The sequence below is a fragment of the Salvelinus fontinalis genome, chromosome 10, assembly GCF_029448725.1.
Source record: "Salvelinus fontinalis isolate EN_2023a chromosome 10, ASM2944872v1, whole genome shotgun sequence".
NCBI lineage: Eukaryota > Metazoa > Chordata > Actinopteri > Salmoniformes > Salmonidae > Salvelinus > Salvelinus fontinalis.
The window spans coordinates 14,967,469-14,980,098 of NC_074674.1; the positions used below are offsets into that span (position 1 = coordinate 14,967,469).

Genomic DNA, 12,630 nt, shown 5'->3' on the forward strand with positions numbered 1-12,630 from the left:
TTACACCCCCTGCTATAATGTGAATAAATAGTTACATGTCTAACAGAACACAGAGGGTGTCCTTTAATGGAAGTCTATCAAATATAATCCTGTTCGAATCAGGAATTCCCCAGGGTTGCTGTGTAGGCCTCTTGCTTTTTACTAACGACATGCCACTGACTGAGTGAAGCCAGAGTGTCTATGTATGCAGATGACTCAACACTATACACGTCAGCTACTACAGCGACTGAAATGACTGCAACACCCAACAAAGAGCTGCAGTTAGTTTCAGAGTGGGTGGCAAGGAACAAGTTAGCCATAAATATTTATACAATGCTTTTAGTTGGAACAAAACCCTCAACTAAATCTTGTAATAAATAAAATGTGGAAATTGAGCAAGTTGAAATGACTAAACTGCTTGGAGTAACACTAGATTGTAAAACTGTCACAGTCAAAACATATTGATGCTGTAGTAGCTAAGATGGGGAGAAGTCTGTCTATAATAAAGCGATGCTCTACCTTCTTGACAACACTATCAACAAGGCAGGTCCTACAGGCCCTAGTTGTCGCACCTTGACTACTGTTCAGTCGTGTGGTCAGGTGCCACAAAAAAAGACTAAGGAAAATTGCAATTGGCTCAGAACAGGGCAGCACGGCTGGCCCTTGGACGTACACAGAGAGCTAATATTAATAATATACATGTACATTTCTCCTGGCTGAAAGTGGAGGAGAGATTGACTTCATCACTACTTTTATTTATGAGAGGTATTGACATGTTGAATGCACCGATCTGTCTGTCTAAACTACTGGCACAAGGCTCGGACACCCATGCATACCCCACAAGACATGCCACAAGAGGTCTCTTCACAGTCCCCAAGTCCAGAACAGACTATGGGAGGCACACAGTACTATATAGAGCCATGACTACATGGAACTCTATTCCAGATTAAGTAACTGACACAAGCAGTAAAATTAGATTTTAAAAAACGCCTTATTGAACAGCATGGACTGTGAAGCAACACAAACATTGGCACAGACATGCGCACACACACACGGATTTAGTACTGTAGATATGTGGTAGTGGTGGAGTAGGGGCCTGAGGGCACAGTGTTGTGAAATCTGTGTATGTAGGCAGCAGCTAATGGGGGATCTATAATAAATACAAATAGTTTAACGCGATTCATACATTTTCTTTACGTAGTTATTACACAGCCACTCGTATTTCATATGTCACAATGATTCATCGATACGTATGCTATGATGCTGGTAAAGTTGTCTCGCGCACCTACAGTGCTGGTCATAAAGAAAGCTAGCTAGCTCATGGATGCAAACAATGTTCTTCCACAAAAACATAGCAAAACAACATAATCTGTTTCAGTAGCTATAGTTACCCAGCTAACTACATAGCTTGGTGTCATCTAAAATAACCCTAATTTATAAGACAGTTCTTATTTGATAAATGGTGGTCGGACCCATCTATATGAAGCTTGCCACAAGTATTAGCCACAATAGTGGACTTTTCGGTTAGCCTTCAAAATAAAAGTATGGCATAATTCTACTATTTGTAATAATTTGCGTCACTGTCAATGACATACTTTTATTTTGAAGGCAAACCGCAAAGTCCACTGTTGTGTCTAATCCTTATTGTGGCTAGCTTCACAATACATAACCCGGTCCGGTCGAGCCTCACTAGCCAGATGAAGCAAGCTGGCTGCTTATAACTTTAACTTTGGGCAACGGGTTTAAGTAGCTGGCTAGCTGTTCAATTTCAATAGGCTAACAACAAGTAGAAACCTAGCTAATATTTACTCACAAGGATTCCTAAATCATTGCTAAGTATAATGAAAATGACTGCAGTTTACTGGTCATTGTTTTCAGGCTGGTTGTACTGGTGCTAGCTAGGTACCAAGCTAAAGCTAGCTACCCCAGAAGTTGTGGTCGAACAAATAATGCTTTATTACCAACGCAATATTGTAAACACATCGTCCGTGGCTGTTTGCAGACATTTTTGTACAGCTTTTACAGTGCTACTGTATAATTTTTGACACGAAAGACCCAAACGGCATTCCATAGTATGTATGTCGTGAAGCTAATAGCAGTGCCGCTATTACTGTGTAACTCTGGTAAGGCAACATCTAAAAAATAGTGCACTTGGTAGTGTATACCGGTCCTCGACCAGTCGGCGAAAGACAACATCACCCACGACAGAGAACGGTTGACTGTCAAGGGCAATAAATCCCATTATCTTGGCGTTAATGGACTTCGCCTTTGAGTTGCCTCGCTGAAATGTTCTTACTCTTTGAAATGACTGCTCAACGTGTTGACTGCTCGATCCACACAGCAAACATCATGGGCTAGGCTAGGAATGCAGTGTTGCACGTGTACGTCATGTACCTACGTTATATAGGTATGCACTGTAGCTATGACATCGGTTTTTAACATCGGTCCGATACAGATGTTGGCATTTTTAAGCTAATGTCGGCCGATTACGATATGTTCACCGGTATATCGTGCATCCCAAATAAATAAAAAATATACACACTTTTGTACTTATATAAAAAATAATGCCCCCCCCCACTTCAAAAACCAAAGTTGTACCCCAGATTGAATGCATTAACAGAAATTATGGTAATCAAACAAACATTGTTGATTACAAGTGGGAATTCATGGTAAATGTACTACTGCTGATACTGGTGTGCCATCCCTTCGGCCTCCGCAATGGATTAGTCCACTGAGACATGTGTCAATCAAGACAAATTTTTTTGCAACTGCTCTGACTAAAGAAATTCTCTGTCAACCAACAGCCTAATGACCAAAACAATCGACTAAATGGGGTCAGCCCTAAACTATACGTTACTGTACACTACTGTTCAGTATTGTGTTATGCTGTACTTTGATGTCCAAATTTGTGAATCAGACATCTACGATTGTTTCAGATTTGGTCTGGACCAACCAAATTGGGTCTTTTTTAGGGGCAGAGCTCATTAAAATAATAGCCAGTTTGTAGTAGAACACCCAAATATACTAAGGAAGATATTGCATATTTCTACCTTGTGTACATATTTAGGGTACATCACCACGAAGAGAATTACATTCATATCAATAATTATGTATTTGTGCGTCGTACAGATCAGGGACCCATGATGAACTTCCATTACCACAAATTCCATTACTGTAGTTCAATAATCAAGAGAGATCAAGAAAGAGTCAATCTGTCAAATCAATGTATTTGGCACACATTTTAAGTTAAAAAACAAATTTAAAACGGAGTCTCAAGGCAATTACGCTACCATGGAATTGCCCCCCCTTCAACCTTGTGTCAGTGCGCTTGTGAGGGAATAGTAGCTCAGACTGTTCCAGTGCTGTGATGAACAGAACACACTGTTCCCTCTCCTTCCCCCTCTCCTCGCACTACCATCTCTCCCAGACCAAAACACCACCTGACTGTCCAACCACTACCTCGTTTTCCCTCTTACATAGACAACGCGTGTGCCTCCGTCAGCTGCGTCACTGCTTTCTGAGGGGGTTTTGCATGGAGACAGAACAGCTACGTGTGTCAGAGGGAGTCCCACCCACATTTCTGACTCACTGACCGAGCCGCACACACAGGTTTCAATATCTATAATATCCTGTCTATGTCACTCAGTGCGAGTAGAGCTACTAGCAGCAGTAAGTCCTCCATACACAACTCATTCACTTGTCAGGAGAATTTAAATTGGGTATCTTAATAATGTCATTACGTATCTATGGGTATGCAGCCGGTGGAAAGGCAATCAGAAATGACCTCGGAACACTGTCAATAACCTGGTTAGCAAGATTTACCACCCAAAACCACTCCCTTACCCGGGATAAATAACTGAGAAAAATCGGTCAATTCTAATAAATTATGCGAACAGCATGAGGTCAAATGGAATGGAAAAGTTATTGTATGCAATGTTTAAATGTAGCTTTTCTTCTGCCTTCTCTCTACGTGATGAATCATCAACACTCAGGGTGGGGACAGACAGCCATCATCTCATCATGGTAACTTTGTGCCAGTTAGGCCTATGCTACGGTCATGACTAGAGGTCGACCGATTATGATTTTTCAACGCCGATACTGATACCGATTATTGGAGGACCAAAAAAGCCGATACCGATTGCATCGGCCGATCAAATTTTTTATTTTTTGTAGTGATGACAATTACAACAATACTGAATGAACACTTATTTTAACTTAATATAATACATCAATAAAATCTATTTAGCCTCAAATAAATAATGAAACATGTTCAATTGGGTTTAAATAATACAAAAACAAAGTGTTGGTGAAGAAAGTAAAAGTGCAATATGTGCCATGTAAGAAAGCTAACGTTTAAGTTCCTTGCTCAGAACATGAGAACATATGAAAGCTGGTGGTTCCTTTTAACATGAGTCTTCAATATTCCCAGGTAGGAAGTTTTAGGTTGTAGTTGTTATAGGAATTATAGGACTATTTCTCTCTATACCATTTGTATTTCGTATACCTTTGACTATTGGATGTTCTTATAGGCAGGTATTGCCAGTGATTATATGCAACGCAGGACAGGCTAGATAATCTAGTAATATCATTAACCATGTGTAGTTATAACTAGTGATTGATTGTTTTTTTATAAAATAAGTTTAATGCTGGCTAGCAACTTACCTTGGCTTCTTACTGCATTCGCGTAACAGGCAGGCGGTTAGAGCTTTGGACTAGTTAACCGTAAGGTTGCAAGATTGAATCCCTCAGCTGACAAGGTAAAAATCTGTCGTTCTGCCCTTGAACGATGCAGTTAACCCACCGTTCCTAGGCCGTCATTGAAAATAAGAATGTGTTCTTAACTGACTTGCCTAGTTAAATAAAAAGTGTGTGTGTATATACAGGGGGGAGAACAAGTATTTGAGACACTGCCGATTTTTCAGGTTTTCCTACTTACAAAGCATGTAGAGGTCTGTATTTTTTATCATAGGTACACTTCAACTGTGAGAGATGGAATCTAAAACAAAAATCCAGAAAATCACATTGTATGATTTTTAAGTAATTAATTTGCATTTTATTGCATGACATAAGTATTTGATCACCTACCAACCAGTAAGAATTCCGGGACTCACAGACCTGCTAGTTTTTCTTTAAGAATCCCTCCTGTCCTCCACTCATTACCTGTATTAACTGCACCTGTTTGAACTTGTTACCTGTATAAAAGACGCCTGTCCACACACTCAAACAGACTCTAACCTCTCCACAATGGCCAAGACCAGAGAGCTGTGTAAGGACATCAGGGATAAAATTGTAGACCTGCACAAGCCTGGGATGGGCTACAGAACAATAGGCAAGCAGCTTGGTGAGAAGGCAACAACTGTTGGCGCAATTATTAGAAATTGGAAGAAGTTCAAGATGACGGTCAATCACCCTCGGTCTGGGGCTCCATGTAAGATCTCACCTCGTGGGGCATCAATGATCATGAGGAAGGTGAGGGATCAGCCCAGAACTACACGGCAGGACCTGGTCAATGACCTGAAGAGAGCTATGACCACAGTCTCAAAGAAAACCATTAGTAACACACTACGCCGTCATGGATTAAAATCCTGCAGCGCACGCAAGTTCCCCCTGCTCAAGCCAGCGCATGTCCAGGCCCGTCTGAAGTTTGCCAATGACCATCTGGATGATCCAGAGGAGGCATGGGAGAAGGTCATGTGGTCTGATGAGACAAAAATAGAGCTTTTTGGTCTAAACTCCACTCGCCGTGTTTGGAGGAAGAAGAAGGAAGAGTACAACCCCAAGAACACCATCCCAACCGTGAAGCGTGGAGGTGGAAACATCATTCTTTGGGGATGCTTTTCTGCAAAGGGGACAGGAGATCTTGGCCAACAACCTCCTTCCCTCAGTAAGAGCATTGAAGATGGGTCGTGGCTGGGTCTTCCAGCATGACAACGACCCGAAACACACAGCCAGGGAAACTAAGGAGTGGCTCCGTAAGAAGCATCTCAAGGTCCTGGAGTGGCCTAGCCAGTCTCCAGACCTGAATCCAATAGAAAATCTTTGGAGGGAGCTGAAAGTCTGTATTGCCGAGCGACAGCCCCGAAACCTGAAGGATCTGGAGTAGGTCTGTATGGAGGAGTGGGCCAAAATCCCTGCTGCAGTGTGTGCAAACCTGGTCAAGAACTACAGGAAACGTATGATCTCTATAATTGCAAACAAAGGTTTCTGTACCAAATATTAAGTTCTGCTTTTCTGATGTATCAAATACTTATGTCATGCAATAAAATGCTAATGAATTACTTAAAAATCATACAATGTGATTTTCTGGATTTTTTTGTTTTGATTCCGTCTCACAGTTGAAGTGTACCTATGATACAAATCACAGACCTCTACACGCTTTGTAAGTAGGAAAACCTGCAAAATCGGCAGTGTATCAAATACTTGTTCTCCCCACTGTATATTGTTGTTTATTTATGCATTTCTGTGATTATGTAGTTAGTAATAAATGATTAAGACAATTGATGTATGGATGATTCATAGCAAAGACTGGGTTCGTGCAGATAACCAACAACTTCGACGTTTGGAATGAGACTAACGTGAGGTAAAGAATGATTCATTAATTAGAAGACTAATTGGTCAGATATTAAAATATCTGAAAAGCTATATTAGGAAAATTATAACTTTGTAATCTGAAGATTTTCCCTGGTGCCCCGACTTCCTGGTTAATTACATTTACATGATTAGTTTCATCACGCAATAATAATTACAGAGAATTGATTTGATAAAAAAAATCTTCACTTTAATGATGCCAAAGACACGACAATATTATAAAAACCGAAAGCACGTCTTTACACATCTATATCTGGCTTTCAGGGGTCACCTTTTTTTATTGTAAATTGCTTTTTTATTTATTGCAGCTGCAGTTTTAAAACAGCCCATCAGTCAAATATTGTTCCTTTAAATCAGTGCACGACCGTGCACTCGGTCTCCATCAATGCCACTCAAATTGCATCCAAAATAGATCATCCTCTTCAAGATTGATAGGCACGGTCATATATAAAAAAGATGTCCTAGCTTCTTTCAAGTAATAAATTCAATGCAGTACTAGCCTTATATTTAGCCAATGAATTATGGGTTATACATAATAAGCCTCCGTCTCTTGCGCAACACGGATGCAACCGTGCTCTGCTTGCCTCTCCTTAGCTCTTAGAGTCTCATGCAGGAAAAGCAACACGAATAGCTTGCTGGACATTATTTTCTTTGCATTTCTTATACCAAAAGACTATTTGAAGAGGGACACCAGCCCTTGTTTTGCTAAATACAGCAGCCAACAGAACTCACAGGTCGTCTGAAAGAGCAAATGCGCGATGGTGGTCGGCTATAGCAGTTATTTATTCAAACCCAAAACCATTCAATCTTCATGAAGTGAAAGCCTTCTGCATCTAATTCAAGTCCTATATTATTCAAGCATGTCATGAGATTATCTTCACCAATGTTGAAAACGAGGAAAGAATGAAGCAAAACTAGAAAGGAAAGGAGGTAGGCTAATAACATTAGGGAGAAATATGGAGGAGAAAAAAAAACACAAACCCAGTCAAAAGTTTTGGAACACATACTCATTTAAGGGTTTTTCTTTATTTTTACTATTTTCTACATTGTAGAACAATAGTGATTACATCAAACACTCTTAAATAACACATATGGAATTATTTAGTAACCCAAAAAAGTGTTAAATCAAAATGTATTTTATGAGATTATTCAAAGTAGCCACCCTTTGCCTTGATGACAGCTTTGCTCACTCTCACTGTGCAGTCCAACTCATCCCAAAACAGCTCAAGACATACCCTTGAATGAGTAGGTGTGTCCAAACTGTTGACTGGTACTATATGTACACACACACACACACACACACACACACACACACACACACACACACACACACACACACACACACACACAGCATTCGGAAAGTGTTCAAACCCCTTGACCTTTTCCACTTTGTTACGTTACACCCTTATTCTACAATTGATCAAATTAGCCCCCCCCCCCCTCAATCTACACACAATACCCCATAATGACAAAGCAAAAAGAGGTTTCGAAATTTTTGCACAATTTATTGAAAATTAAAAAAATAATAATAATATCACATTTACATAAGTATTCAGACCCTTTACTCAGTACTCTGTTGAAGCACATTTGGCAGCAATTACAGCCTTGAGTCTTCTTGGGTATGACGCTACAAGCTTGGCACACCTGTTTTTGGGGAGTGTCTCCCATCGTTCTCCCCAGATCCTCTCAAGCTCTGTCAGGTTGGATGGGGAGCGTCGCTGCACAGCTTTTTTCAGGTCTCTCCAGAGATGTTTGATCGGGTTCAAGTCCGGGCTCTAGCTGGGCCATTCAGAGACTTGTCCCGAAGCAACTCCTGCGTTGTCTTGGCTGTGTGCTTAGGGTCGTTGTTCTGTTGGAAGGTGAACCATCGCCCCAGTCTGAGGTCCTGAGCGCTCTGGAGCAGGTTTTCGTCAAGCAGCTCTCTGTACTTTGTTCTGTTCATTTTTCCCTTGATCCTGACTAGTCTCCCAGTCCCTTCCACTGAAAAACATCCCCACAGCATGATGCTGCCACCATGCTTCACCGTAGGGATGGTACCAGGTTCCCTCCAGATGTGACGCTTGGCATTCAGGCCAAAGAGTTCCATCAGGCCAGAAAATCTTGTTTCTCATGGTCTGAGAGTCTTTTAGGTGTCTTTTGGCAAACTTCAAGCAGGCTGTCATGTACCTTTTACTTTAGGAGTGGCTTCCGTCTGGCCACTCTGCCATAAAGGCCTAATTGGTGGTTGGTTGACCTCCTGGAAGTTTCTCCCATCTCCACAGGAACTCTGGAGCTCTGTCAGAGTGACCATCATCTTCTTGGTCATCTCCCTGACCAAGGCCCTTCTCCCCCGATTGCTCAGTTTGGCCGGCTCTAGGAAGAGTCTTGGTGGTTCCAAACTTCATCCATTTAAGAATGATGGAGGCCACTGTATTTTTAGGGACCTTTAATGCTGCAGAAATGCTTTGGTACCCTTCCCCAGATCTGTGCCTCGACACAATCCTGTCTTGGAGCTCTATGGACAAATCCTTCAACCTCATGGCTTGGTTTTTACTCTGACATGCACTGTCAACTGTGGGATCTTATTTAGATAGGCACACACCTATCCAAATCAAGTCTAGTCAATTGAATTTACCACAGCGGGACTCCAATCAAGTTGTAGAAACATCTCAAGGATGATCAATGAAAAAAGAATGCACCGGAGCTGAATGTCAAGTCTCATAGCAAAGGGTCTGAATACTTATGTAAATAAGGCATTTGTTCATTTTTAATACATTTGCAAAACAATATAAAAACCTGATTTTGCTTTGTCATAATGGGGTATTGTGTGTCGATTCATGAGGAACATATTTAATTTAATCAATTTTAGAACACGGCTGTACCGTAACAAAAAGAATATCATTTTTACAGCTGTTTGAAGCTGGTGGACCAAAAACGATAAGTAACTTTCGTTTTGGTCCAGCAGCTTCAAAAAACGATATTATTTGTTATTGAAAAGATATTTCACAGCAATTTAGATGGTATGATTCCCTACACTATTCACTGCTTGTTTCTCACATTGACTGAAATTGAGCAAACAGTGTAGAATTTTTGCAACCAGGAAATGACCAATTCCACTAGATAACACAGCCACAAAGTCAGAACAGCTTTCCCATTTTGATAAGATGCTACTCCGACGGGAGAAATCAATAGGCAAATATCACAGCCAATCACAACACTGGCTGGTAAGTAATACTGTGAAACACTACAATTCAGCTATTAGCGGCAGATATTAGACATTTTCTGAAATTACAAGCAAAAATTCTTCAAAAAATCTTGTGTGTAGCACCTTTAAGGTCGGAAAGGCACTTGCCCATTTTTGCTTATATAATATTATCTCATAGATATTCTGGAGTTCCTGCACCTAAATATAAACAGTATCAGCACCCATGAGCATGCACTTATTTCAGACCAAGTCTAGTATTGAGCAGAAAGGTATACAGTGCATTTCAGATACATAAATTCAGCACAGGCCTACAGATTACAAAATCATTGTATCATATTGAGTGGTTCCTGAGTTCAACACTTATCCAGGCATTGTAAAGATCTGATATTCCGCACAGCCTTGTACAGAATGTGTGTATATGGAATATGCCTAATCTCATCCACCTCCAAAGTTGAACTCCATCTAGCAGGTCAATTGATAGGCACCCATGCCATCTGTTGTCACCTAGTCTCACCTTTAACCTCTGACAGCCAGCTGCCTCACCTAGCTGCAGCTGGACCCCAAATCACCTGGAGCAGCATCCCTCAACCCCTCAGTCTCTGAACGGGCACTGGTCCCTGGGATGGTGCTGACCAGTCAGATGGTCGTCTTGTCTGACTCACTCCAATTTAGTCTATTTTTCAACTCTTAGTCTAGTTTGGTTCTACACGTAGGAAGATCCCCTGGTCCACAGGATACAACTGATTTTAAACAATTTCCCGAGTTTTGTTATTGGTGTATCGTTATACTTGTAGGTCTGGGTATAAGTGTGCAAACACCACCATTTACACATACAAATTCCTTATTAATAATCTTCTTTGACTGCGTTAAATTTGTTTTTAAATGAGCTAAATTATTACTATTCTCATGATGGGCGAAGCTTTTTGGCGCTAGGCTACTTAGCATCTCAGATCTCATCATGACAAGAGATGGATCACAAGATACACACTGACAGTTTATTTGTTGTAGCCTAATACGAAAACATTCAACCTAATCCACACACACCTGAAAAACATCGAGCCTAGCCTCGCCTACTGTTGTTATACCTTGCACAGATACAACGTAGTTAATGCGCAGACATGTTTCTACTGAAATCGTACATCGCTTAACGTTACAGATGTCAGAGAATTCCAAAGCAGTCAGTGCTACATTGTAGCCACCATGTTAAACGTGCTGCTCGGCTTGAAGTAACAATGGAAGACATTTTGTTTCACCTTGCAATTCCTTTATCAAGAGGCTGCCCAGAGGTGTTGCAACACGGCTTGTTTAGGCCTACAACCAGCCTCTATCTTCCTGTCATTTATAGTTTCTCCATGCGATAAACGGACTCAACAGCGGAATTAGGCTAGCTACTTTGTAGCTAAATTAGCGTATGCCTTGTTAGCTGAGGAACGCTCAACTCCGTTCTCTCATATCGAGGCGGAGTTGAGTTTTGATAATTGGTCGCGCGATTTATTTCCAGCAACATTGGGCCACTATTCAGTCGATACTTATAAAAATGTCAATTTTCAAGACGCTTACCTGTACAACAGCGGTCCTGAAATTCATACTTTTAATACAAACTTATCGAATAAACCACCGAATTTTTCCTAATTTGTGTTGTTCAACTTGAATAATGAACGGTAGGTAACGTTAGCTAACAAGGCATTACTAAACAACTTAGATGTGTAACGTGTACTGAGCGCTTGTAAAAACCAACCTAAATTCACACTGCTCTAACATTATACAACCTTTGGACTGCATATTTAGGCTGGGATATATGATCAAATAGCTTAAGTTAGTGGCTAAATTAGCCTATTCAACAATGCTAGCCTAGCCATCTGGTTTTATGCTGGGGGCTTACCTTTGACAATACCCGTGGTTAGAATTGTATACTTGATTCCGTGTTCTTCAGCTACTAGATAACGTTAGCTCCAATAAATGTCGGTGGGTAACAAGAAAATTAGGCTATGTTCGTTATTTTTCCTTGTATCCGCAACAGTTTGCCTAGTCTGTCTTCAAGTTGTAGCTCCCATGTCTGCAATTGTGGCGAATCGTTTCCCTTTCAAAACTGTAGCAGGCAGCGTCTTCCAATGCAACTCAAAAAAGATTCGTATCACTACTTGATCCGCGTAGAACCGATCGTCACTACTCGGTATGTAACCATGCACAAAACTGAGACGAATCGCTGTGTAGTTAGTCCTTGCTCTGAGTGGCCGTGTTCGCCTAGAAACTGGATTGCATACCTCCCTGACTATTGCACAATGGCCAACCAGCTATAATATATTCAAGAGATCACGGGTCTGGTTTCTCTGACGGGAGAAAGGCCTTTTTCACACACCCTCCACAAGGCTCGTTCCGGGCGGACTTCTCGCCCCTAGACCAGAGTAGCTGATCATTACAGGAGTCATCGACAGAGACGTCACCCCTGCCTCCACGGTGACGTCGGTTGTGTAACGATCGTTAATCAGATTCCCACTGGCGATTACGTTTTGTTTAGGCCTATCGTAGATTATACCTATTTGAGAATAATCTAATGGTATGCTTTTTATAGAGAGAAATAGCAATGGAGTCTTTTTGTAGGCACTACTTCCGCCATAGTTCGTCGACAAAGAATATGGGTAAATTAATAGCGCTTTTGAAGTATTTTTGAATAAACTGTGAAAATAAGGTCTGTTGTAAACACAGGTTTATGAGATTTTATACGATTTGTTCTATGAGATAATCTTCATCAGCTAATGTATTTTTTTTTTGTGAATTCTCATAATATTCATGAAGGTCATGTTAACTGACTGATTATATCATAGAACAAAACGTATAAGTTATTTTCAGCGTTTATCCCAAAACCCTATTTTTTCCCC

The 12,630-nt window shown here is 40.9% G+C and overlaps 1 protein-coding gene across 11 annotated transcripts in view; it reads right to left on the bottom strand.

Annotated features, from left to right (window-relative positions):
- LOC129863670 (zinc finger MIZ domain-containing protein 2-like) overlaps positions 1-12,286 on the bottom strand; it is a 39,173-nt gene extending 26,887 nt beyond the window's left edge. For 3 of the 11 annotated variants that reach the window (XM_055935807.1, XM_055935809.1, XM_055935803.1), the window contains exon 1: positions 11,634-12,234. The gene's annotated coding sequence lies outside the window, so the exon portion shown is untranslated. Of the gene's footprint in view, positions 1-11,633 lie in introns of all 11 variants that reach the window. The other 8 variants (XM_055935808.1, XM_055935804.1, XM_055935813.1 and 5 more) reach the window with 7 other exon arrangements.
- Positions 12,287-12,630: the final 344 nt, after the last annotated feature.